We start from the raw sequence: 23,420 nt of genomic DNA, 5'->3' as shown, positions 1-23,420 counted from the left end.
ATGACTGTGCAGGCAGCAGTGCCTCAACTCTGACATGAGGACAGGGACTGCTGAATTACAGTGTGGCCAAACAGTGCAGAAAAAGTGCCAGACCAGGTCATGTAGGGCTTTAGATGGAGAGATCCTAGAGGGAAGGCAGGAGTTAAAGGAGGGCAACATGCCCATTTTTAGTCAGTCTTTATTAGCACTAAAGTGTTAATTCTCAATGCCGTCTTCACAGTCACAGACTGGCACCTTCCCGCTAATTTACAACTGCCTGCTGATACTTATATTAAAATCCTACAGACTTGTATTGGGTTTATGCAGCAAATGCCAGAGCAGAGGGATGCCCAAAGGAGGCTGTGACCCTGTGGAAAGCCCACGCTGGAGCAGGCTCCTGGCAGGACCTGTGGCCCCGTGGAGAGAGGAGCCCACGCTGGAGCAGGTTTGCTGGGAGGACTTGTCACCCTGCGGGGGACCCACGCTGGAGCAGTCTGTGCCTGAAGGACTGCAGCCCGTGGGAGGGACCCACGCTGGAGAAGTTCGTGGAGGACTGTCTGCCGTGGGAGGGACCCCACGGTGGAACAGAGGAAGAGCGTGAGGAGTCCTGCCCCTGAAGAGGATGAAGCGGCAGAGACAAGGTGTGATGAACTGATCCCAACCCCCATTCCCCATTCCCCTGCGCTGCTGCAGGGGAGGAGGGAGAGAGAACCAGGAGTGAAGTTGAGCCTGGGAAGAAGGGAAGGGTAGAGGGAAGGTGTTTTGAGATTTGGTTTTATTTCTCATTACCCTACTCTGGTTTGATTGGCAATAAATTAAGTTAATTTTCCTCAAGTTGAGTCTGTTTTGCCCATGATGGTAATTGGTTGAATGATCTCTCCCTGTCCTTATCTTGACCCATGACCCTTTTGTTGTATTTTCTCTCCCCTGTCCAGTTGAGGAGGGGGAGTGATAGAGTGGCTGCGTGGTGCTTAGTTGCTGGCTGGGGTTAAACCACAACAGGACTTCATCAAGTTCCGCTGTTTTTCCTCCAACAATATCAACCAGATTAATAAAATAGACAACACTTCTGCAAACACTTGTCTTCAAACTTCCCAGTTCCTGCAAGCACTGTCTGGTTTGAGGAAAAAGCAAACCAAAATATCTAAACCGGACTATCCTTCGTGCACATTAGTCCATCTTCTGGGTTTAATGCAGAAGCAGTAAACATAAAAAAGCTAGCCTGGCTGGAGCTTGAATGGATCATGGGGGTTTTTTGTTTCCAAAATTTTGAACATGTTTGTGAAGCAGCAGGCAGTACTACCAAGACTGAAACAGAGTAGCTGGCAAAAAAAGTCATCACCACAGCAGATATCACTCACCTGAAAGCAAAGGTGCCTTTAGGGACTACCTCTAGCCTACTAAGTATATTATCTTGGCATATGACTCAAGATAAGATTTACCTTTCTGTACTCACTCTAGAGGAGCTGGAAGGCTTCAAGCACCATAGCACAGGTCTAGATTTTTAACTATAAACAAGAAGTTAATTCTGACCTTGGTTTAACAGCCAATACGAGGACTCTGCAAGCACTTTACAAAAACACAGCAGCAGTATGTTAGTGAAGTAACAGGGGACAGGGTAAGAGGAATTTTGCTTCTGAAGCTGAGTTATGACAATATGAAGAACTCAGATCAAGGGCCCTTACTGCAAGATCAAAACTACAGCATCTAGATGATGCTATTAACCCAGCTTGTCTAAAAATCCTGTCATCATTCAAATTTCAATCAAGGGACTTCAACAGATTAATTGAATGATGCCACAAGTTTTGCTACAGTATGCAGCGTTAGGACTGTCACTGATAACCTACAGGCTTTGCAACAGCTCCCTCTTCCACTGCTTTGTCTATAGGATTGTGTAGGGATGTCCACAGTGTCTTTTAAGCTAGAATCAAGAAGTTCTACACTCTAATTCTCTGGGGTTGCCATACTGCATTATCACATGTGCACCACCTACCAAAATGCAAGCATATCTTCTGCATTTGGAACCTAACCTGCCGCTGAGCAGAGATCCAAGACCTGTCATGACACTCAGTCACTGGGCAACAAACCTTGTGGGCTGTGCATAAAACCTGTGACAAAACTGTCCAATGCCTCAGAAAGGAGCCCACTTTAAAACACTCAGGAAAAAAGCAAAAGGACTTAAACAGACAAAGGATGCCATAGGGCAGTCTCATCCAGCCTACATTTTGATGAAACTACATTTTCAAGGGAGGAAGACATCACACCCCTCTGACTCCACAGCACAAGCAGCGGTACTGTCTACATCCCTGAACAGTTTGCCTCCACTAAGAGAAGGGAAAACTCTTCCTGCAGGAGTTGTTGGGCGAGGCAGTTACTTCCAAATGCTTCAGGATCCCTCAAGTCCCGAGTAGGAAAACTCAGAACAATCCAGAACTAGCCCAGTTCGACAAGTTCAAAGGTCCATTTTATGAACGAGTTAATGCAACAAAAAAAGCTAGGAGAGCCACATCTTGCATTACTGCCAAAGGGCTGTCCAGTGAACTTGTGGTATTTCTATTGTGTCTAACAGGGCTCTAGCTGGGGCCACTCCCTCCCTCCTTTGTCGAGCTGACTTAGTATCCCAAGCCAGCCCACTAATAATTGCCTAGGCAGGCGATCCCTGCAGAGCAAACACAGGGTCCAGCAAACACAGGCCTGCACAACACAGCACCATGTGTTTTAATCCAGTTAACACAGTCCTTGCTCAGCGATCGACAGTATTTGGAAAAGTGGCACCCATGCCTTGCTTCAGTATCAACTGCAAAACTAGTAAGAAATATTGAGCTACAGTTCACAAAATGGTGCATCCAGAAAGCAATGCTGCATGCCACCGCAGGTAGCTGGGATTGCGGTCTGTCAGCAGACCATTGAAGATGGCTTTTTCTTTGCCAAGCATCAGCTTGTTCCACGTGCAGCTTAACCTGGGTGAAGGGGAGCATTCAATGCCCTGGGCTGACATCAACTGAATCACTACTTTTCTGTCAAAGTCCTTCATATCAGTGCAAAGGAAAACAGTGTTCTTTGAACTATATAATAGGAAGTGTTATGCAGTGATTAAATATTTTAAAGGAGAAACTCAAACTTGGACAATGTCTTTAATTTTTGTACGCTAATCATATAAAAGCCAACAAAAAAAGTTAAAATCATGTAGAAGTATTTATTTGTAGAGATTCCATTTAAATTTACAGCTAAACTTCACTAACTTCAATGACAATAAACATTCACAACTCATTTCAATAGTTAGTGAGTTTATTGTTGTATTTTAAAGTATATAATTAGCATTCAGAAACCAAACTACTGAACTGCACGTTTGCTCTGTCTGCCTGTAAAAAGCAGAAGAATCCTTCAGCAGGAGCTCTCTACATATGAGCAACAGAGGTTAATGCAGCATATAAACATGTATCAGAAGATCTAATAATAAATGAGAATAACCCAATACACAGGTTAGAACAGAGGGTTTCATAACTTTTGGTAATTACTTAACACTTATAATCAAAACAGCACTTCCATATTCAAAAATACTTAAGCACTGAGACTGAACATCTCTGATAGTTAAAATGTCAGTTAAAGCCACTTGATCCTATACTGAGGTCCAAAACTTTACCTTTCTTCACACTTCTGGGGGTTTATCTATTTTCTTAAGTTAGCAAGTCTCCTACATATCCTAGCCAGTTGATGCTGTCCCCACACTAGCTCACCACGTCTTCAGTTATCCAAACCAAGCTTTTCCGAGGCCACAATACAAAATGGATCACAGGGTATGAGATTTTAAAAGACCATCAGAAGGAAAAAATGTTTCTTGATTCTGTTTTTTTCTAAATTGATCATTTTAGTGATACTTTACAGCTGCTGCATCAGAGTACCTGAGAGTGCAATGAAAAGACAGATGGAGGTGTACAGAAACCTCGTAAACCAGCTTTGTTCTCAGAGAAATGCTTGTGTAACAGTGCCATTAATCTAGCTACTTGTATTGGGAACTGCAAGACAATGCTAAGAAACAAAACCGCAGTACGTTCGAAGAATGTCTTACCTCCACTGGTAAATACTCCATTTTAGTATGTTAATTAACCAGTCTTCCAGTTCTTCGCTATTGCTGTCAAAAACATACTGCTTGAACTAAAAAACAAACAAACAAAAATGTTTTACTAAGAGCAGTATCTCTAGAACTTTTCAGTACTCATGTTCTTCATTCTCTTTTCCTGCATCTGAATAACAGCCCCCATCCTGTCCTCTCCAACAATCATACATGTACTGCCTACCAGCATTCTCCAATCTGCCCTTGGCTCCTGCACTGCAGTTTTCAGCTTTCTGCAAGTGTAGCAGTCTGATACCTATTTTTCCAAAATAAAGTAAAAAAATAAAACTTCTCATGAAGCCCATGCTCTGGCAAAGCTGACATTGCCATGTTCAGCCAAACTATGCCTGTATTCACGAAGGAATTCTAAAATCCAGCTCCCGGAGGACTCCAGTACACCCACAGCCACCCCAATCTCCAGAGAGGCTCTCAGCTCACCACCAGCAACGTAGCAATGAGGAGGTGGGAGGACATTCTGGCCTGAGTCATCAAATACAGCTCATGCCCCCACGCAGTCCTACATAGCTACCAGGGAGGAGACAACTTACAAGAATAGGTCAGATGAAATTCTCCTGCTAAATCTCATGTCCCTTCTCCTCAGGAGACAAAATTCAGGGGAAAAGGGGGAGAGTCCTAAGACTAAGAACCCACTTTCTTAGAGCAAACGTTACAGGTAGGTCAGTGCCACCTAATATTCTGAAACTCTCCTTGAAGCTCCTGCTAAACCACTACCTTAAAAATGTTTGCTAAGAATCAGTCTATCTCCCCTGTATTCTTAAACCATTAGGGTATTTTAAAAAATACCCTAAAAAATAACCGAAGTCTCCCTTTTATCTAATGACCTTTAGATTTCGGACACAAAAGAAAAGAGAATGCTTAGTTATCCCTTCTTAGAGGAACTTTGCATCCTTTCTGTACCTATGTTTCAGAGAAATACAAACACAAAATCTATCACAGCTTGTGCAGGCAAGCCATGAAACTAAACTGGTTTCGCCTTAGCTTCAGAGAGAAGAAAACAGAGAAAGTAGAGCATAAAAAATACATTATCTGGAATTTTTTAAAATAGAAATCACTTGTGCATGTCATGTGTGAAACTACATCTTTGATACCACAAGTTACCAATAATGCACTGGTAAAATCCTGATACCATAATGCTGCATCAAAATGGCACCAACATTTATTCCATTTGTTTAGCAATGCAATACAGCCTGTGTCATATCAGTTCTCTTTTAACAAGGACTAATCTTTTTTTAAAAGAGAGAGAAAACACAGAAAATTCTGAGTAGTTGAACTTGTTCTAGCCTTAGATTTAGTATTTTATATTCAGTGGAAGTCAGAAGCAAAAATACAGAATCCTACAAATGAAAATAGAACAAAATGTTTATTTTCCTCCACTTTTCTTCTAGCTGCTCATTTAATACAGTCTTCAGATAATTTTCTTCTTCTAAGTTGCTGTAGGAGCTTTGTGCACCTCCATCCCTGACCTTTTTTTTCCTGTCCTCTTCTCCTTTATGCTCAGAGATCCACCAGCTGCCAACACAAATTCAGCCACCATCTATCTCTGTGCTGATGACTCACAGGTTTGTCCCCCCACCTGAGAACTGTCTTCAATTCCAATTTTAGCTGTTTCTTGGACACAGCCTTCAGCTGAAATGCAATGTGGTGAAAACAGAGTTCCTGACCTGACCTGCAAGGCCACTCCTAATACCTACTTTCTAAGCGTGCACAATAGCATAATCTGACTGTAAACCTAGACAGTATTTTTCATTTAGATTTCTCTGGGTTCTCATAGACTTTGGCAAGCCTATGAACAAGACCTGCCAAATTTTTCTGCATGTGATTAGAAATACGTCCCTTCTATCCATACAGCCAAAACTCATCCAAGCTAATATCCTCTTCTGTTTTAATTACTGTGAGGCTGAAAAAGCATAATTCACTGCATGTATTAGTTCAGCATGGTGCTGCAAAGAACCAGCCTGTTATTTTGATCATGTCACCTCTCTCTCTGCATCTCCTGCAGAGAGAGCCTGGACTACTGCATCAAGTGTAACCTTCTTGTCTTCCTTTGAAATCCTTTCGCAGCTGTGCAGCACTCGGTATCACAGTGTTCTGGTTGAACTCTAGAGCTTCCCAGCACTACAAATAAACCCTGGCTTTCCATAGTGATGGGGTAGGAAAAGAAATGCTAACTTAATTTTGGATTGCAATAATCATCATGTTGTAAAACAAGGAAACAAAGAAACAAAAAATCTCCTTAAGTAGAGGTATCTAGGATACCTTATTCAAATTGTTATCCCAATTTTAAAAAGGTAACATGACCATCACTCAGAAAAAGACAGCAGAATAGACTGCTTTATGTCAGGATTTATTTATTAAATTCTTTTTAAAGCTTCACAGTTATAAATAATTATATGAATGTAAATAACCACAGTTACTTAAATATAGTTAAACAATGCCCTAATTTCATGGGCTCAGGGCAAAACTCAACTATTACAATTTTCTTCTTGCCTGGTTCTCTAAGCCTAGATTACTTCCCAGACAGCCATTACAAGGTTTGATTCACCATTTCTAACAAAGCTAATGCAAGATATCTATGACATTTTAATGGGCTAGATAAACAACCAGCTTAATCAAGCATTAAAATTCAAATTTTCCTACTTTTTGCTTTATATTTAGCACTGATATCTGGTCCTCTATGCAGCACACTGATAAAAACAACATACTCACTACTTTCAGCTGACAACTTGATTATTCCCACTGAGCATGGAATTCATTAATATGTTGCGTTTATTTCTTTTCTTCTCCCCTACTAATAGATCATGTATGTGATACAGTAATTCATCTTGAACATTTATTAGGCTTATTCCCTTCTAGCCTAGCATTGGTCTTTGTCTGTCTGACAAATGACATGTTATTTCTAAGCTTCCTCATTAAAAAGTTTAACAGGAAAAGTTCTGTGAGCAGCACAGTTAAAAGCTTGCTTTCCTACCGATGTGTCCTCCTCCCTCCGCCACGATAACCTCCTACCTTTAATGGCCCCTTGACTAGGCAAAAAATCACACATCCTGCAGGTACAGTGAAGCTATATCCACAGCGACTGGCCAGCTGCTGCAAAACAGACCTCATGCTAGCTGACTTTCTGTATTTTCCTCCCTCCAGTATGGGCACTAACTTCAGTGTCTTCTCTCTTCAGTCACCAATTCACACTACACAAAAACTTCATCACCTCCGAGGTCCCTTCTCCTCTTCCACATTAGGCTGAATTGAGCAATGGTTTCAACAGTAATTTGTGAAGAAAGAGGAAACAGAACATGAGCAAACCAAACTGAATGTTTTATTTGCTGTTTACAAAGACTTCCCCTAAAAAGAAAACCCACATTTTAAAAGTTATGATTAAAAGGGTATGAAATAACTGGCACAAATGTGACTGTCTTTGAGACAGAACCAGCAAACTGCAGCATTTTGATGAAAAGCAGTGGCAGTTCAGGGCATGTGCTACCACATTAAGCCAGCCCTTTGTCCCACTTCAGTGCTGCATACTGGCTGAGGAAGAAAAAAGAACCGAATACTACTACACTCTCACGCTAAGAACCAAGGAGAGTGGACAGTGTAAATCAGCAGTTAAGCTGTCCATTCGCCATCAAGCTACCTCAACAACAGTGATGAAAATAAATACTTCTAACTAAAGCAGAAGTAACGTATCTAGAAATACATCTGTAAATCAATTGCTTTGCTTATAATTTTCAATTAATGCCATCAATCTTTTCCTAACAATCTCTTCAGAAGAGCAATATAGGGGTGTCCTGGTTTCAGCTGGGATAGAGTCAACATTCTTCTCATACCGAACCCAAAACAAGAAAAATGAAGTGCTTACTCTAAATACTTAAAAGTCTTCTGGAACTTTATGTAAAAAGTATATAATCATCTTAAAGTAAACTGAAAAAATATAAATTATAAGCTGTAGTATTTTGGCTTAAAGAACACATTGCATAGCTTAATACATCCACCTTCTCATAATCTCAAGAATTTATGAAGGACGCACTAGCTAAGAATTAATAAAGTAGGAGAGGGAAGCTTACTAAAATAATATGATTCTGCCCAAGTGAATAGGTTCTTCATAAAATATTAAGGAGTGTACTTAAAACATACTTCATTTTCCTACTTACACAAAGGAAGAAAGTGATACCTCTTTGAATTCCACGGCCCAAGCAATGCCATTAAATGAAAAATAACTCTCACATGGATGGATGAATTTGGCATTAAAATGTCTGCAATGACTGTTAATGTCATTACTCTGCCATATTTTATGAATCAGAAGCGTGTCCAAAAAAAAGTTGTTGCAACTTCTCTCTCACCCACCTCAAGTAAACTTATTGAAATCAAAGCTTTATTTTTTTGACAAGAGAAATAAAAATAAATCTAACTGTACATGCTCAGTAAATTATTTTTAATAGATAATAATTCCATATTATTGTCCTCTGTAAATAAAACAGAGCACAATTTAGAGTTGAGTCATTGTTCCAATATCTGCTCTGAGGTCATGGTTTGATAAGACGATAAATACAGTTTAGATTTGACAGGTTGATTTTGTATTGGAAGGCTTTATGCCAAACAGTTACTGTCTTTCCTCCCACAGTAGGCATTAAGTCAGCGCAAATGATACATTGTTGTACTCTTATTAACTTAAGAAACGTGATAGTTTGCCTGCCTGATCAAAGTTACATTAGGACATAATCTGATAGTAAATCTGATCCAGGATCAGTGGTCACAAAACCATTTCTTTGGTAGTTCCTACACTAGTATCATCTGTGGTGATAGGCTGGGTGGGCCAACACGGAAAAACAGTGACTCTGCTAGGACTTTCATACAGATACTAGCTATCTTAGAAACGCATGGCAGTGCTGTACCAAAGCCTGCTTTATTTTTCAACACCTAATGTTAATAACCTAATATAAAGTCAGCTGATTTGGGGCTGGTTTTACAGTACGTCTTTAAAAACATAATCCTTTATTTCACTTTTTTTCCTTGTGGTTGGGCTTCCAGTTTCCTACCACTTTAACAAAACAAATCAAGACAAGCATTATAGCACATAAATTTAGGTTAAAAGTTTGATTCTTTGCTCTTCAATGAAAAAAAAATATCTAAAAACTCTGGAAATATAAAACATTGTTTTTATCTTGTAATTTCTGTCCACTGCCTTTATTCAATACCCGCCAGAGAAATGTCATAGATTCTTATTTTGTTCTTCCTTCATTAATGATTTTCTGACCACAGGTCTTCTAAGATCCTCCCTGCAACTCTTCTGTTACGCAAAACATGCATTAATTTTACAGTCAAATCTGTACTATTCTAGTACAAAGTGCACTTTAGTTATTGTTTTATGACACAAGCGTAAATTTGAAGGACAATTAAGCAGATTGCCATTGCAAGCAACAACCTAACGTGGTCATGGGAAAGTATTTCAGAATGTGCATTAAAGCTTTTCAAAAACATATTGTAGCAAACAAACATCTGCATGTCAGTTTGGTCTAAGACTTTAAGCTCTTGCTGCTTGCTTATCTTCATACTGACCTGGTGAGGAAGAGCCATACTTTTCTCTGCAACCTCAGGCAGCACCTCCAGCAACTTATTTCCTACCCGCCTCCAAATCTAAGAGCAGTTAAGTTGAAACATATCTAAACCTTTAAGTTTACTCAGCTATTTCCAAAACCAGTCAAGCACCGGATTTTAATGCTCTATCCTTGATGTCCCCTACTCTATTTTCTACCATTGAAGCCTGGAGCAAACCAGACCTGACCCAATAGCTACTAGCAGAAAAAAAAAAACCCAAAACAAGCAGCTCCCCCGCCCCCCTCAAAAAAAAACACAAAACAAAAAAAAATTAAAATCACTCCCTGCTTTCCTTTATCTGCTTTAGAAGAACAGGGACTAAACACAGTACACAGAGTACTGTGTGTGCTTTTTGATCAACAAATGCTCAGCACGAGAAGTTTCTGAAGAAACAAGCGTCAAGGAAAGAAGACGCTGATCAGCAGTGGTGGACAACTGTGATGGCAGCTTGAACAAACTGAGCAGAACTCAGCATATACGCTATAGAAAGAATAGACGTCAGTGAGCACCATGAGAAAATAGCACATTCTATATTATCAGCAGCAAAGTCTTTAAAGGATTTCCCTCCAATATCTCTGGGGACTTGCTCCCACCCACCCCACAAACAGCTATCTCTGCAATTGTGCTGGCAGTTGCAGGGGGAAAAAAACCTACCACCACCAAAACAAACCTTTACGGGTATTTTGGAGGTTACTTTGTAAGTTTGGGGGGTTTGGTTTTTTTTATTTAAACTGCAGCACTTCATCGATTTAAATGCAGCAGGACTCCACAAACAGCTGCACTGATACATCTGAAAGAGTATGCCAATATTAGTATGTAACCCTGAAGAAGTGAGCAAGGGCATGCCAAGAATTTAAACCAACTTTGCCCGTCAAACTACACAAAGTCTTCCACACCAGCAACAGCTTCAGAAGTTACTGCCCCAGGTGCTCATTCCCATCTTCACAGCATCAGTACACCGCCCCCGCAACACTGCCAACACGGCGCTTGTGGGACAGCATTTTAAAATGAATTAGTTACCGTTTTAGAATAATCTATTTTTGCAGGGCTTGATCAGAGCACTTCCTTATCCTGTTTCAAAGCACAGCTCCACAAATAGCAGTGCCATCGCAGCGGTGGGAAGGGAAGGTGAGCGGCGGCACCGCACGGCGGTTCCTCTGGCTAGCTGTCCCCTCAGCGCGCCCACCTCCGTCAGCCGCGGCAAAGCAAAGAGGTTTAAGTGGCAGAGCGAGAGAAACTGCCCCTTCTCACGGCCATTCCTGAGGTAAAATACCCTACGTTCCTTCCTTATATTCACCTCGAAAGTTGGAAGAGGAAGGAGACAGCACTCCTACCCCCCCGGGAAGGACACAGCCCCGCAGCCCAAGCGCCAGCCCAGGCCAACCTCTCCCCGGCTCGGCACGGCGCGTCCTCCTCCCTCCTCACAGGCCTGGCTTCCCAGGGAGACAACCGCTCGCCCAGGAACCCTCCCTGGCAACCCGGACCGGGGCTATTTCTTTCCCGAAGGAGGCACGGGAGGCTGGAAAGCCGAGCAGCTTCCAGCGGCTTTGTCCCAACAGGCCCAGAAACACGCTCCGCCCGACTGACAGATCTGGCGTCGGGGGACAGGAACAATTTTTGCTGAAGAAGGCTCTTCCACTCCCCGTCATGGAGGAAGAGAGGGACAGGGCCACCCTGCTCACCACAGCCTGCTGCAGCCCGGCACCCCCCTGAGCTCCACGGACTGCAACCTCACAGCGCTGGCGTTGCTTCCCCCCTCGCTACAGTGCTGAAATAAAAGTTAGAGAGTCCCTACTAAACAGACAAATATAGCAGCCTTATCAAATTCAAGTTTTGCTTTTGTTTATTTTGCAGCTCGAAGGCTTTACTGCCCCTCTTACCTCCCCCTCCCCGCGTGGTATTTAACTGACAGAACAACGCTGATGGGTGAGGAGCCGCTAAAAAACTGACACAAACCTAAAATGGCATCGCTCTGTTTCTGAAATAATGCATTCAAAATAACGTAAGTCTAATGATCACCTTCAGTAGCTTCAGCAGGTAGACTTGAAGGGTTACATCAAAACAAAGCAGTAAACTGATTTTTGAATTAGGCTGAACCGTCACCAACGCTATTCAAACAATTTTTGACAATGTTTTATATGGAACAGTTTCTGTTCGCTCCTTTTCTCCTACCATTTACTTGTCATATTTAGTCAGAAATTCTTGTAACAACGTTTTGTAATCATTAAATCCCTTATACGCTGCATTCAAATTTGCTACAACTAGAACAAGCAAAACCACCGACTAAATACAACATAACACGTCCAGGGGGAAAAGGTCCAACAACCAGGAACCAAAGCCATGGGAAGCTTTCCCTACCCTGCCAATAGCATAGCTGGTTTGTTTTCAAACAGGTCCTTGTTCCCTCCTGTCCTACCCAAGAAGGACAAACCAACAGCTGACCATATTGACTGGCCGTGAAAATTCATCTTTCCATCTAAACTCCGTCAGTTTTTACACCTTTTACAAGTCAAAAGGCAGGTACCGATGTGCTAGAGGTTCTAGTCACCTGCCAAAATTCAGACCAAACGTTTGTAGCACTGGCTGGCATTCAAATTAATTTCAGAGCCATACAACGTACTTTCCACAGAAGAGGTCGTATCTGAAGAATACACAAAGTAAAATTAGTAGCAGGTAAAACCCGATTGCTCAGAGCTTCTGCTCCAGCAGCAAGGGCTTTCATTAGAAAAAGAAGTCCAGCCTGACAGAATGGCCGCAAACTTGGAGATCTAAGTCTCGGCTTCCACTTATAGGTCTAGTATTGACCTCAACCATTTTAAGGTTTTTTCCTCTAAGCTGTTTTACATCTAAAGCAGTAAAATGTATGTTTTCTACTACCTATGCCTCATTGTTTTGGCACTCAATATATATCCTCAACAAAAATCTCCTCAACACCTTGGCACATTTTGATCTGAATTATTTCACTGAGGTGAGGGGTTTAAGGTTAGAGGTGCACGAAAGCATAGGCCCTAGAATTATCTGATAGCTGGTATAATCTCAGAATTTTCCCAGAAAAATCTTTAAAATAGATACATATGCAGTTATAGAAAGCTAGATGGGCCACATATAAATAGGCAGGCAAACAATATAGACTGTAGTTTAAAAGTACTAGATATGCAAATACCTCTACTACTAAAAGACAGCAGCATTAATTACACTATTTAGACGGGATTTTTTTACATGGAAATATACAATGATTATGCAGAAAAATCATCAAGTGACAACTGAACTGACAGCCTGGAAAGAAAGTACAGTTTCTTTGAGTAATACTTCTTAAACCTGCAGAAGAGCAAATACTATTACATTTCTCTTGTAAGTTTAAATAGAAAGAAGATAAAAGATATACTGCAAGCTATTCTGATACCAAAATTTAAAGGGAAACCTTGCTTATTAACTTCAGAAAATCAACTAAAGCATAAAGAGAATCAATTTCTTTTCTAGCTAGAAAGCGTGATAAGCGTTATCTAGCTTGACATCCTGCATGCAACAGGTAATGAATGATCTATGTCATGATCAGTAACAGGGATAGATTCATGAGGTTGCAACATGGGAGCAAAGTTGTGATTATAGTAAGCAGAGCTAGATCTGAGAAACAAGCCAGTTTATTATTTCAAAATGTCAGAAGTCAAGTGTAAGGCTTACTGCACAACTGATGAATGCTGCAAATTTTTTCTTCTTAATTCTAGGAATTTGGGGGTGTGGTGTGTGCAGGTTTGTGATTAATTATACATATACATATATATATATGTATAATTATATAGTATTAGAGGTAACAAATTTGTAACTTCTCACTTGAAAATTAAAAATAGTAAAAGGTATATGCTTTCAATTTTCCTGATACAAGCCATGCAATTCAGAAATGAGGAAATTTTTTATTTATTTTTAGTGAGAAATATTGATAAGGGAGACTTTGTATCTTGTTTCCAACAAAATTGCTTGCAAAATATAAAGTTCAAGATTCTTAGCACTGAAAATGTTCCCAAATCCAAAACCTCCCAAGAAAATCAATTTTAAAAAAATAGCACTGAAACCATCTAACGAAAAATAGAACTGATGTAATTTCAATCTGCTTTAGCGTTTTCAACTTTTGTTCTGCTTGTAAGCTGAACTCTGTGAGGTTTCATTCTGTTCCTTATTTCTCTGCCTGTTCTTTCCAAGAATAGCATCGTCACCGATTTCCTGCTTGAAGTAAACACCATTTGCTCACCTGACTTCTGCCTGACCCCAAACTATGGCAAACTTATTTCCTCCCTTTCAGATATTTTTTTTTTTGTATACTCTTTGTTGTATACTCTTGTTACCACAAATGTTCCACGTATTGTTCTTTGAGGAAGACAGTTTGTACGACGGACTTCTACAAATATCAGCGACACCGCATTACCAACATACCAACTGCTTTTGCTAGAAATGAATGCATAAATATTGAACTGCTATGTTCATACTTCTACAGTGACGTAGTTTTCTATCCACAATACTTCATGAGATGTAGTCCATGAATGAATGTGATCAGAAGGTGCTTAGTAAAAATGCCAGAGTAGGCCAAAATCAGCAGATGCTCAACAAACGTAAAAGCACGTGTCTTGCCACACAGAAAACACATGGTGCATGAACATCGACAGAGTGTAAGGACATACTTTACTGTTTTGCCTAGCTGTGGCAGAAAAACACAGAAGCAGCTATTCAGAAACATAGTCTGATTGTAGCAAGTGCACAGGGACAAGAAAAAGTGGCTTTTGAGCAGATTTAACAAGTCAAACCCAGTCCTCTCGCTCCTGATTTAAAACAGCAAGATTGTGACTTGAAGGCTCCTATATAGGATCCTATATCCTACGTATAAAGCATGTGAAGGTTGCTATATGAACAAACTTCACATTTAAAAAATAAAAAAGAAAAAATTTTTTTTAAAAAAATCACATTTTCCAAGCTTTTTCACTAGGAAGGAAAATGAATGCAAGATTAAGTAATTTGTAATTCAAGAAACTCTTAAATTATGCTCATAGTTTAACCAAAAGAGAAACTGAATGTGCTGGTACTTCACACGAATACATATTTTGGCTACAAGCTCTCTGAGCCGATGGCCTGTCAGAGGTACCTGACATACAAGAGTAAGCTGGCAAAATGAATATTCATCACAAACAATTGCTGGTCAACACGCAGATGCTACTCGTCTATCCTGTCATGATAACGCTTAAAGCACTAGTGAGACTGTATTTTTCCATACAGAGGAAAAGGGGAGGGGGAAAACCCCACACAACAAAAATGCAACTCTTCCTCCTTGGTTAAAGAGAGGATATATTCTGCCAAGCCCTACAGCCGGTAGTCTGTAGGGATAGGGGGCTGAAAAAGAACAAAAGGATTTCAAGACAAAACACAAAGCATTAAAGATGAATCATTTACCAAGCAAGGATGAGAAGCACTGGTCTGTATCAATAACAACTTCAAACACTGAAACAAGGTCAACAGTAGCAAGAATTCACAACCATTTATTATAATTCTCACACTGAGGTCCATCTTTGGTACCAGTTTAACTTTCGCAATTGCTCAGGACAGCACCCAGGCCAAGAGAGAGAGACACAGGCACCAGTACTCTCAGCGTTACATTAATAAACACTTACGTACCTGCCTCCTAGGTTGGCGTAGACAGGTAGGTTCTCTTCAAAGAAATAAAATAACAGTACAAGAGTCAGCGCTCAGACAGGGCTCCCATATCTTTACCTGCAGTAGGTCAAAACCTTGCCACTCAGTAATCTGCCTCACCCCTCTGGCAGAACTTGCTTTCCTATCCACCTCCACAGCCGGCCAGACGGCTGCGGCGTACGTATCCCATCCTAATCACTTCCAGCACCCTTGAAGAGAAGCTCGCACCAAACAGCAGACCGTAACCTGTTGAGAGCGAGATACTGACAGAAACATCCTGTCGCAGGGTGCTCACATCTTAAAACCACAACAGTCAAGTCCACCAGAACTTTCTCAGAGTCTTCCTCAGCAGAGAACTGAGTAGCAAAGTCAACAGGGAACGCTAGAGAGAGCGAGGGATCTCGATTTTCACATCTCTCCCTGCTTGGGAACTGTATGCACTAATTCTTCTATATAGGATAAAAATGGAAGAGACAATCCTAGAACCGAGCTGTGGAACCTAGGTACTTCCAAGGGAAATGTTAAAACCACAAACCTAGAGTGCCAGGTAACAGTTTCACTCCTCCATCACTGGGGTTTCAGAAGAGACACCACGGCTTAGTTCTTCTGAAACCTGAACGGAACCCAAGGTGTTATCTTTGAGGTTTTGCTGAACTCAGAACTAAATTCTACAGCAATGGAATTAAATTGAATCAACAAACGCGTTGGGTTGTCTGGCACATTTTGAAAACCACACTTTTGAAGACAGATTTCGGTTGTTGTGCACGCTTTACTATTACTGATTACTATTCATGCCAAACCTTACCCAGGCCAGTTGTACCGACTGTAATTTAAAGTGAAGGTAACAAATCAATTTTATTAATACAGTGTTAATTTAAGAACAAAACTAGTATTTTCACATATTATATCAGTCAACTTTTACCCGTTTTGTAGGATTGTATTTCACATAAGGGAAATTTAAACCATTCCAAAGAATGAGCTCAAATTCACATTCTGCGATTTTTTTATCAATTACTGAAGGAAAGCCGAAGAATTGACTTATGCTACTTACAGAGGGAAAAAATGAGAGGTAGGAAAAGGAAAACAAGTTGGTCCATCCAAGGAAAACACAGACTAAGATTTATAGCTGTGCTCTGACATACCAAATGCAGGTACTCAGACTGTGACTACTGGCACAGTCGTATGGAAGAAACAGAGCAAGATGACGATCCTGTGTTTCATTCATTTAAAGTATTTACAAAGATCCAGCCAGAGCTTGGATTATTGTTCACTTCCTACAAAGCAGTATTTTCCGTTCTAATGGGCAATGAATTGTTGAATGGAATAATAAAAACTATGCCTAAGTACTTAATTTGCTCCTCCACGAATGCAGAATTCTTTCACCCTGAAACAGCCATAATGTTCCAGCAAAACACCGCTTTACTGAACCAGGTTTGGACTCTGCCAGTTATCCTTTAGCAAGGGCCAAGCAGTTTTTTTCTTCACAATCAAAACGCTAAGTAAGAGATATTTTATGGATGAAAACATAATACATTCCCTTCCAGAGTAATAAAGATCACACCAGTAGCGTTCTCTACTTGTTATCGGCCCAGCAAACTAAAAGGCGGTACGTGTGTGTGGATTTCAGTTCAGGCTTTGCCCACGTATAAGACCACAATTAAGCTAGCTGACTGAATTCCTTAAAAAACAAAGCAGAACCCAGTAAAACAAAACAGACATTTACACCCACTTACTTGATAAAGTGTAAGACTTCAAACAGAAGTCTGTTTACCTTTCAATCAGAAAGATCCACTGCGACCAGCAAAAAGGGGAAGTGGACTTAAACGCTCTGGCACGAACACCTCTTTAGCTGTAATAGCAACATGACCGTAAATCACCCCCCCCCCCAGTTATAATTTTTTAAAATCCGTTACGCTACGCAATTTCTCTCCAAAGTGGCACGCCTGCACCATACAATCATTAAATACAGTTTTCAAACAAGTCCTGTGGAAAGTTTCGCTTAAAATAACACGCGACAGAAAGGAAAGATGATTTCCACGGGAGCTCCCGCCCGCCCGCCCGCATTCTGCCGTCGGCGTCCCAAGGTTAACCCACCCCCAAAGACATCCTAGGGATGGAAACGGGACCGAGGAGCGTCCGACTGCAATGCCCTGCCGTACACCCTGCAACGGGGCCTCGGGGGGGGGAGAACGGGCTTTTTTTCCTCGCTCGGACACCGCGGGGGGGGAGAGAGAGCGGAGCCCGGCCAGCCCCCCCCGGGAAGGGGCAGCCGCCAGTGCCGCCCTCCGCGCACCAGGAAATAGCCGGGAGCTATTCCTACCGCTCGGCCAGCAACTTTCCACACGACAGACGACAAAAATACTAAAATAAATTAAACAAGCGTTTTCAAACCCAGGGAGAACCCGGAGGGAGAAGGGCAGCAAACGCCTCCGACTGCCCCAGCGCCCCGGCCGGGACGAGGTGGACATGATTTCTGACCTATTTTCGGCGCCGCCTCACAGCGATAAACAATCAACAACGGAGGCCAAACGGCTGCCCGGCCAGAAAACTTCCCCAGCCGCAAGCTGACCCCCGGACAGGGGTTTGAGGGGGGGAGGCCGGCTGGGCTGCGGTGGAGAAGAAGCCGGGGGGGGGGTGGCGGTGAGGGGTCGGCCCGACACAAACAAGCCCCCCCCGACCCGACCCGCGTCCCCTCGCCTCTCCCCGGCACCGACCTGGGACACAAAAGCAGCGTCCGCCGCCGCCCGCCGCCTCCTCCTCGCCCGCCTTCCCCGCGGAGTCCAGGCCGCGGCAGCACCGGGATGGCGTAGCGCAGGCATCCGAGGCCGGCGCCTGCTGCTCCCGCGGCGGCCCGTGCCGCCGGCGCCCGCTCTGCGCTGGGCGGGGAGCGGGAAGGGAGGGAGCGGGGGGTGTGTGTGGGAGGGGGGGGGTTGGACGCTGGGAACCGGCCGAACGCCGCTTCCTGCTCCCCGGCGCCGAGGGGAGCCTGGCGGGTGCCGGAGCCTGGCAGCTGCCGCAGCCTCGCAGCTGCCGCCGGGGGCGGGCGGAGATGGAGGGAGGAGGAGGAGGAGGAGGAGGAGGAAGAAGGGGGGGGGAGCGTTGCCGCGCCCGCGGCTAGGCAGAGGCCGGCGGCCGCCGCATCCCCGGCTCTCTGCGGCGGGCTCCCCGCGGTTCCTGAGGCGGCTGCCTGGCGGCCGCAGCCCCCCTCACAGCTCGCCCGCCTCGGGCTGTTGCTCCCCCTGCCGCCCCGCCGGGGGTCGGGCTCGTCCTGCGGCTCGGCGGGAGGGACGTGACCCACGCCCGGGGCTTCCCCGCCTCGGGTATCTGCCGCCCGCCGCGCCGCTCTCCTCAGAGCCCCCGTCATGGCGTGACGGGAAGGCGGAGGAGGCCGCCCTCCTTCGCCCCGGCCTGGGCGCGGAGACCCCGGGGCGGCCGGCGGGGCTCGGCTCGGCTCGGCAGGCCGGTGCGGGGAGCTGGCCGAGGGGGTTTGGGGGCGAGCTGTGGGGCACCTGGGCGGGTGGAGGGCTGGAGGTGGTGAGCTGCTTTTAAGCCCTCCGGGGGGGAAAAAAGTTGTCGTTTCTGGGGTAGGACGTTGTAGCGATATGTGGTAGCAGAACACAAATAGACCGGCTGTAAGAGGCACCAGTAAAACTGACCGTCTTTAATGCTGGGGGGGAGATACAGTCTCATTAACAAGTGCAGCACGTAGCTCAAAAATTAGTTGGTTCAGAGAACTACTGGAAATGAGATGATCGGCTGTCTGGAAACAACAAAAAAAGCCTTATTCTTCCCCTTCTATCTGCTTGCCTTCATCTGAAAAACAAAAATATCTCGGATGTGAAGAAAACTTGCATAAAGATAGGTGTTCAGACTCCCAAAGGAAGCTTCCCATCCGAAAGCCAAACCTAAGCCTGTAAGCTGTTCTGCGGAAAGAGGAGTTACAAAGCAGTAGATTGGCTTTTAGTTTAGGGAGCCTTTCAGGCCAGTCAGGTGGCCACCAACGTTAAATTTGATGTTAGTCTTTGGATAGGATTCTTGCAGTAATTTTGTCACCAAGTGGTTTAGCATCCGAAAATGCAGACAGAAAATTATAAGAGCGTGAGAGCAGGAAGCCCGAGTGGTGCTGGGCTGGGATAAATGACAGAGGCATGAGAAGCTGATTGCCATGGAGTACCCAGACCACCTTTGTGAGACATCCTTGTGAGTCCTCAGCACCTGCTTGTTTCTCTAAAATCCGACTGAGATTGTACTGATTGCTGCCGGCAGAAACTTACCGGGGGCTGAACTCACGGCTGCCTGGGAATTTAATTTTCATAAAAGAAATTTCAGTTCATGCGAGAGTAATTGTTTAAATGAAACTTGCATCTCATTTATCAGGACCACGCGAGTGTCTCTTTTTAAAAAGGCAGTTTTGAAAGCATCGGTATTGATCTTTGAACCTAGAAACACATGGCTGCCGTTTCGCTTTTTTACCCTTGGTTATTTCAGGATAGGCTTGAGTAACTGCTTCGTGGTCCCACAGAGTCACTTCTGACATACCAAAAAAATACTAGAGCACTTCATGCGTGGCTGACAAAAGGACCCACCAGGCCTAAACACAACACACCTCAAACTTGTCTCAGAAATACAGTGGTTTTGCACTGAAAGATGCTCAGCACCAGGTAGTGCCCATGGCTCTCAAGGGCCAGATTTTGTTGAAGATGTTCTGGTTTCTGAATAGTCAAAAGGCCAGGCTGACAGTTTGGATGGGCTTTATATATCTGCACAGATAAATACTTGTCTGCTTCATTATTTTTGTTATTTTATCTCTCCCAAACCTTGCCCGGACTTCTGCTATTAGGAAAATGTATCTTGCAGGCTTCTTTCCCATTAAATGGAGGAAGCACTTCTTGGCAACAGTCTTTTCCCCTGATATGAGCAGAAAACTGGCAGCTTGTTCTCATAAATGGCAGAGCTCCCATTAGAGAAATCTAATTTGCTCCCTCACCAAAATCCACTTGTGAGGATCTATCATCAATCAACCCAACTGCCGACCATGCCCTTTTTTTTGCATGTGGCAGTGAGTACTGTCTTATGGGATGGGGTCCACTGACCTCCCGGCGTGTCCTTCTGGTGCCTCCCCGTTTGTTCATGTAAAGAAGGATGGTCTGACAGCCCCTCGGAACGAAGACGACCTTCTGGAACAGCAGCTCTCTCAGCCTCTATGCAAAGCTGCCTTCATTTCCAGGAGATTTTTAAAGTTTGGGTGCTGTACGTAAAATCTGCCACAAAATGGGTACCCCGTTCAAGACTGGATGCACTGGTAAGCATTACAGGTTAGAGATGCCTGTCGGGAAGTTATGGATTATCCTCACTAATAATTAGCATAGAGAGGCCTCGAAGTAATTTGTTGCTCAGGTATGATGCAGGAGACCCTAGAAGCCCACTTCTGCAATTTGAGTTCGGCCGAAGCTGTCTTTCCCACGGGAAATTAAATTAAATCCTAAGCTTGTATTGCTGAGCATTTTTACTAGCCCAGGTTTTTGTTAAAAGAATAGTTCACCGATTTATGGGTATGTCTGCATGGCTCAATACAGCACTAATACTGGTCTGTATCCTCCAGCTAACACCAAACTCATGCAGACTAGGAAACAAAAGCCATGTAGCCACCAGCAGCTGAACTGAGAAGCAGGACGGGGAAGCCAGATGCGATACCACATGAAAGCAACTGTGCTGCTTCCAGTTCCAGAGCAGCTCTGACCAGTGATAGCCCGGGAATCTCTCCAGACTGCTCCGGTGTGTAGTGTAGCAAGAACACAGTGGGAGAAGAAAGATGTGGTAGAGGGCCAGTGAGGTAGAGTGGAGCCACGTAAGTCTTCGAAAATTGGGTGAAGGTTAGTCTTGATTCCTGGGAGAAGAAAACACAGTGGATATTCTGGCAAGGAAGCTTGGTAACTCTGCACAAGTGGTTGGTGTATCAGGAGGCTGTTCAAGAAGAGTCTGGAGTAAATAAACGGAGAGAAAACAGTTTTTCTGAGAAATCTATATAGGTGGGCAAAGAGAAAGGTTGAATCTCAGAAAAATTACCAAAGAAGAAAAAACGGGACGTAGAATAGGATAATACAGATTGCCAGGTTTTGAGTCAACATTATATCGCGGGGATGGTTCATGTATTACTGCCTCTAGGCTTTAAAATCGAGCAAGTATGAGTGGAGGAACGATTCCTGTCAGAGAAGCAGCTGTTGATTGTGCTTCTTTGCTGTCAAAATATGGAAAAATGCTGAATGAACGTTCAACTGATTGCTCAATGAAAATAAAATTCTAGACAACTGCCAGATTTGGCTGTGTGCCCTAAATGAATATCCAGATATAGGATACACAGCACTAAGCATGTTCATTCTCAGATAACAGATTTGTGTGAAACATCCTCTGCAATGGCTTTAATCATAAGAAAACATAGAAACTAATTACTTCTTGAGAGCATTTTGATAACTGTGTGTTGAAAACAGTCAATGAAAAGATACTTTTGTGTACTGCAAGGGACTGCGAAGTTCTCATTAGAATATATAATCACAAAACCATAATTAAACTAGTATGCTACTGAAATAGAAAGTGTTACGATTGCAATGTTATTTTTTGCTTTAAAGAATTTGATCAGTACAGTCTAAAATTAGCTTTTAAGCTTTATGAGATAATGGATGCAATATATATTTGTAGGATTCACGGAAGAATGGTTTAAAGCTACTTTTTAACAGTCGTGATTACGTCCTCATATGACAAATACTGGGATCTTTTGGTCATTTGGGGATTGCAAAGCAAAAGGGGTGAAGAATCACGAATCATGTATAGAGAACAAACTAGCGATATAAAAATATGGCTACAGAATTTAAAGGGTCAGCCTCCACTTGTCAGCAGAGGCTCTCAAAAAGCTGCTCAAAATGGGGAACTCAGTGCTGTAGCTACCTACCTTCAGTTTGCACGCTGTAAGGTTGATGAAAAAAATAAGGAACTTGCTTTTTTAACACACAATGTGCTAACAGTGATATAGGGAACCCTTCAGGCAGCTGCTATAGTCAGTGGTTTCAGAGGAGGCAACAGGAATTTAGGTTTAGATGCCCTGACTTTAAGTTGGGGACCTTCTGGAGGTGTCAAAGTGGCTAGAAACATGATTAAGTGAATGGACACAGGTTAGGTGTTGGAAATGTGCAAGTAAAGATGGGAAGAGAATTAATGCCAGGAGATCAATTTATAAGAAGTTGAAGTTGTAGAGGCAGAGGAAGTGGTCCGAAAGTGGAAGTACATTCAAAAGGGAAAAGGGAAGGAGAGAAACCACTAGAAGATGGCAACGTGAAGCCTGCAGAAGAATAAGATTTTAAATACAGCATGTTAATTATCCCTCAAAAACAGGAGAAACAAGGATATGGAAGAAATATAATCCATAGGATGTTGGAACAAAATACTTACAGTCAGTTAGTTAGAAATGCTGGGGAAGACAGATTCTACAGAGAAAACTGCATTTGGTTTTGCTTTTCTTTGCAAGTGTAATAAGAAAGCACTGCAAGAGTCAAGGGCACAGCATATGTTATATCAGTGTTCATCAAATGAAAGCCAATGAGGAAAGGAGATGTAAAAAAATAATTCTAAGTCTCTTAGCTAGGACTTATAAAAGTAGTCTACTTAAAGATTTCCTTTAAAAACTCAAAAGAGGGTGCAGAAAATACATTTGCATTAACCGTCATTGCTATTTAGCAAGTTATGATGTGTCAAACCTAAATATCTCAATGCGGTAATACTTAACAATCATATTGACATCTAACCATTTCTCATCCTTTTTGGGAAAGCAGCAATAGGAACTAATTAGACCTTCCAGAGCGCTGCAGCTGTACTTTCAGAGCAAGTTCTCTCAGACAGGGATGAGACCATCAGTACCCTCTTTGCAGGGTATGGGTACGCTCTTCCGTGGAGTCTCTGAAAACAGTTTTCTCCACGTCATTCCCTGGCCCTGTCGGGGAGGGACGTGGCTCTCGTGTCTCTGGCCCCCCCATCGAAATGTCCGTCTGGG

General features: G+C 43.1%; 1 protein-coding gene across 4 annotated transcripts in view; it reads right to left on the bottom strand.

The window, feature by feature from the left end:
- The window catches only part of FAM135A (family with sequence similarity 135 member A), an 86,237-nt gene extending 68,010 nt beyond the window's left edge, over positions 1-18,227 (bottom strand). For 2 of the 4 annotated variants that reach the window (XR_012653015.1, XM_075046433.1), the window contains exons 1-2: positions 18,094-18,146; positions 4,049-4,134 (exon numbers count right to left, since the gene is read on the bottom strand). The gene's annotated coding sequence lies outside the window, so the exon portion shown is untranslated. Of the gene's footprint in view, positions 1-4,048; positions 4,135-4,277; positions 4,328-18,093 lie in introns of those variants that run through there. The other 2 variants (XM_075046434.1, XM_075046435.1) reach the window with 2 other exon arrangements.
- Positions 18,228-23,420: the final 5,193 nt, after the last annotated feature.

Source organism: Buteo buteo, chromosome 15, assembly GCF_964188355.1.
Source record: "Buteo buteo chromosome 15, bButBut1.hap1.1, whole genome shotgun sequence".
Classification (NCBI taxonomy): domain Eukaryota; kingdom Metazoa; phylum Chordata; class Aves; order Accipitriformes; family Accipitridae; genus Buteo; species Buteo buteo.
Note: the sequence above shows the minus strand (reverse complement) of the source record. Positions and strands in the feature narration are given on the sequence as shown.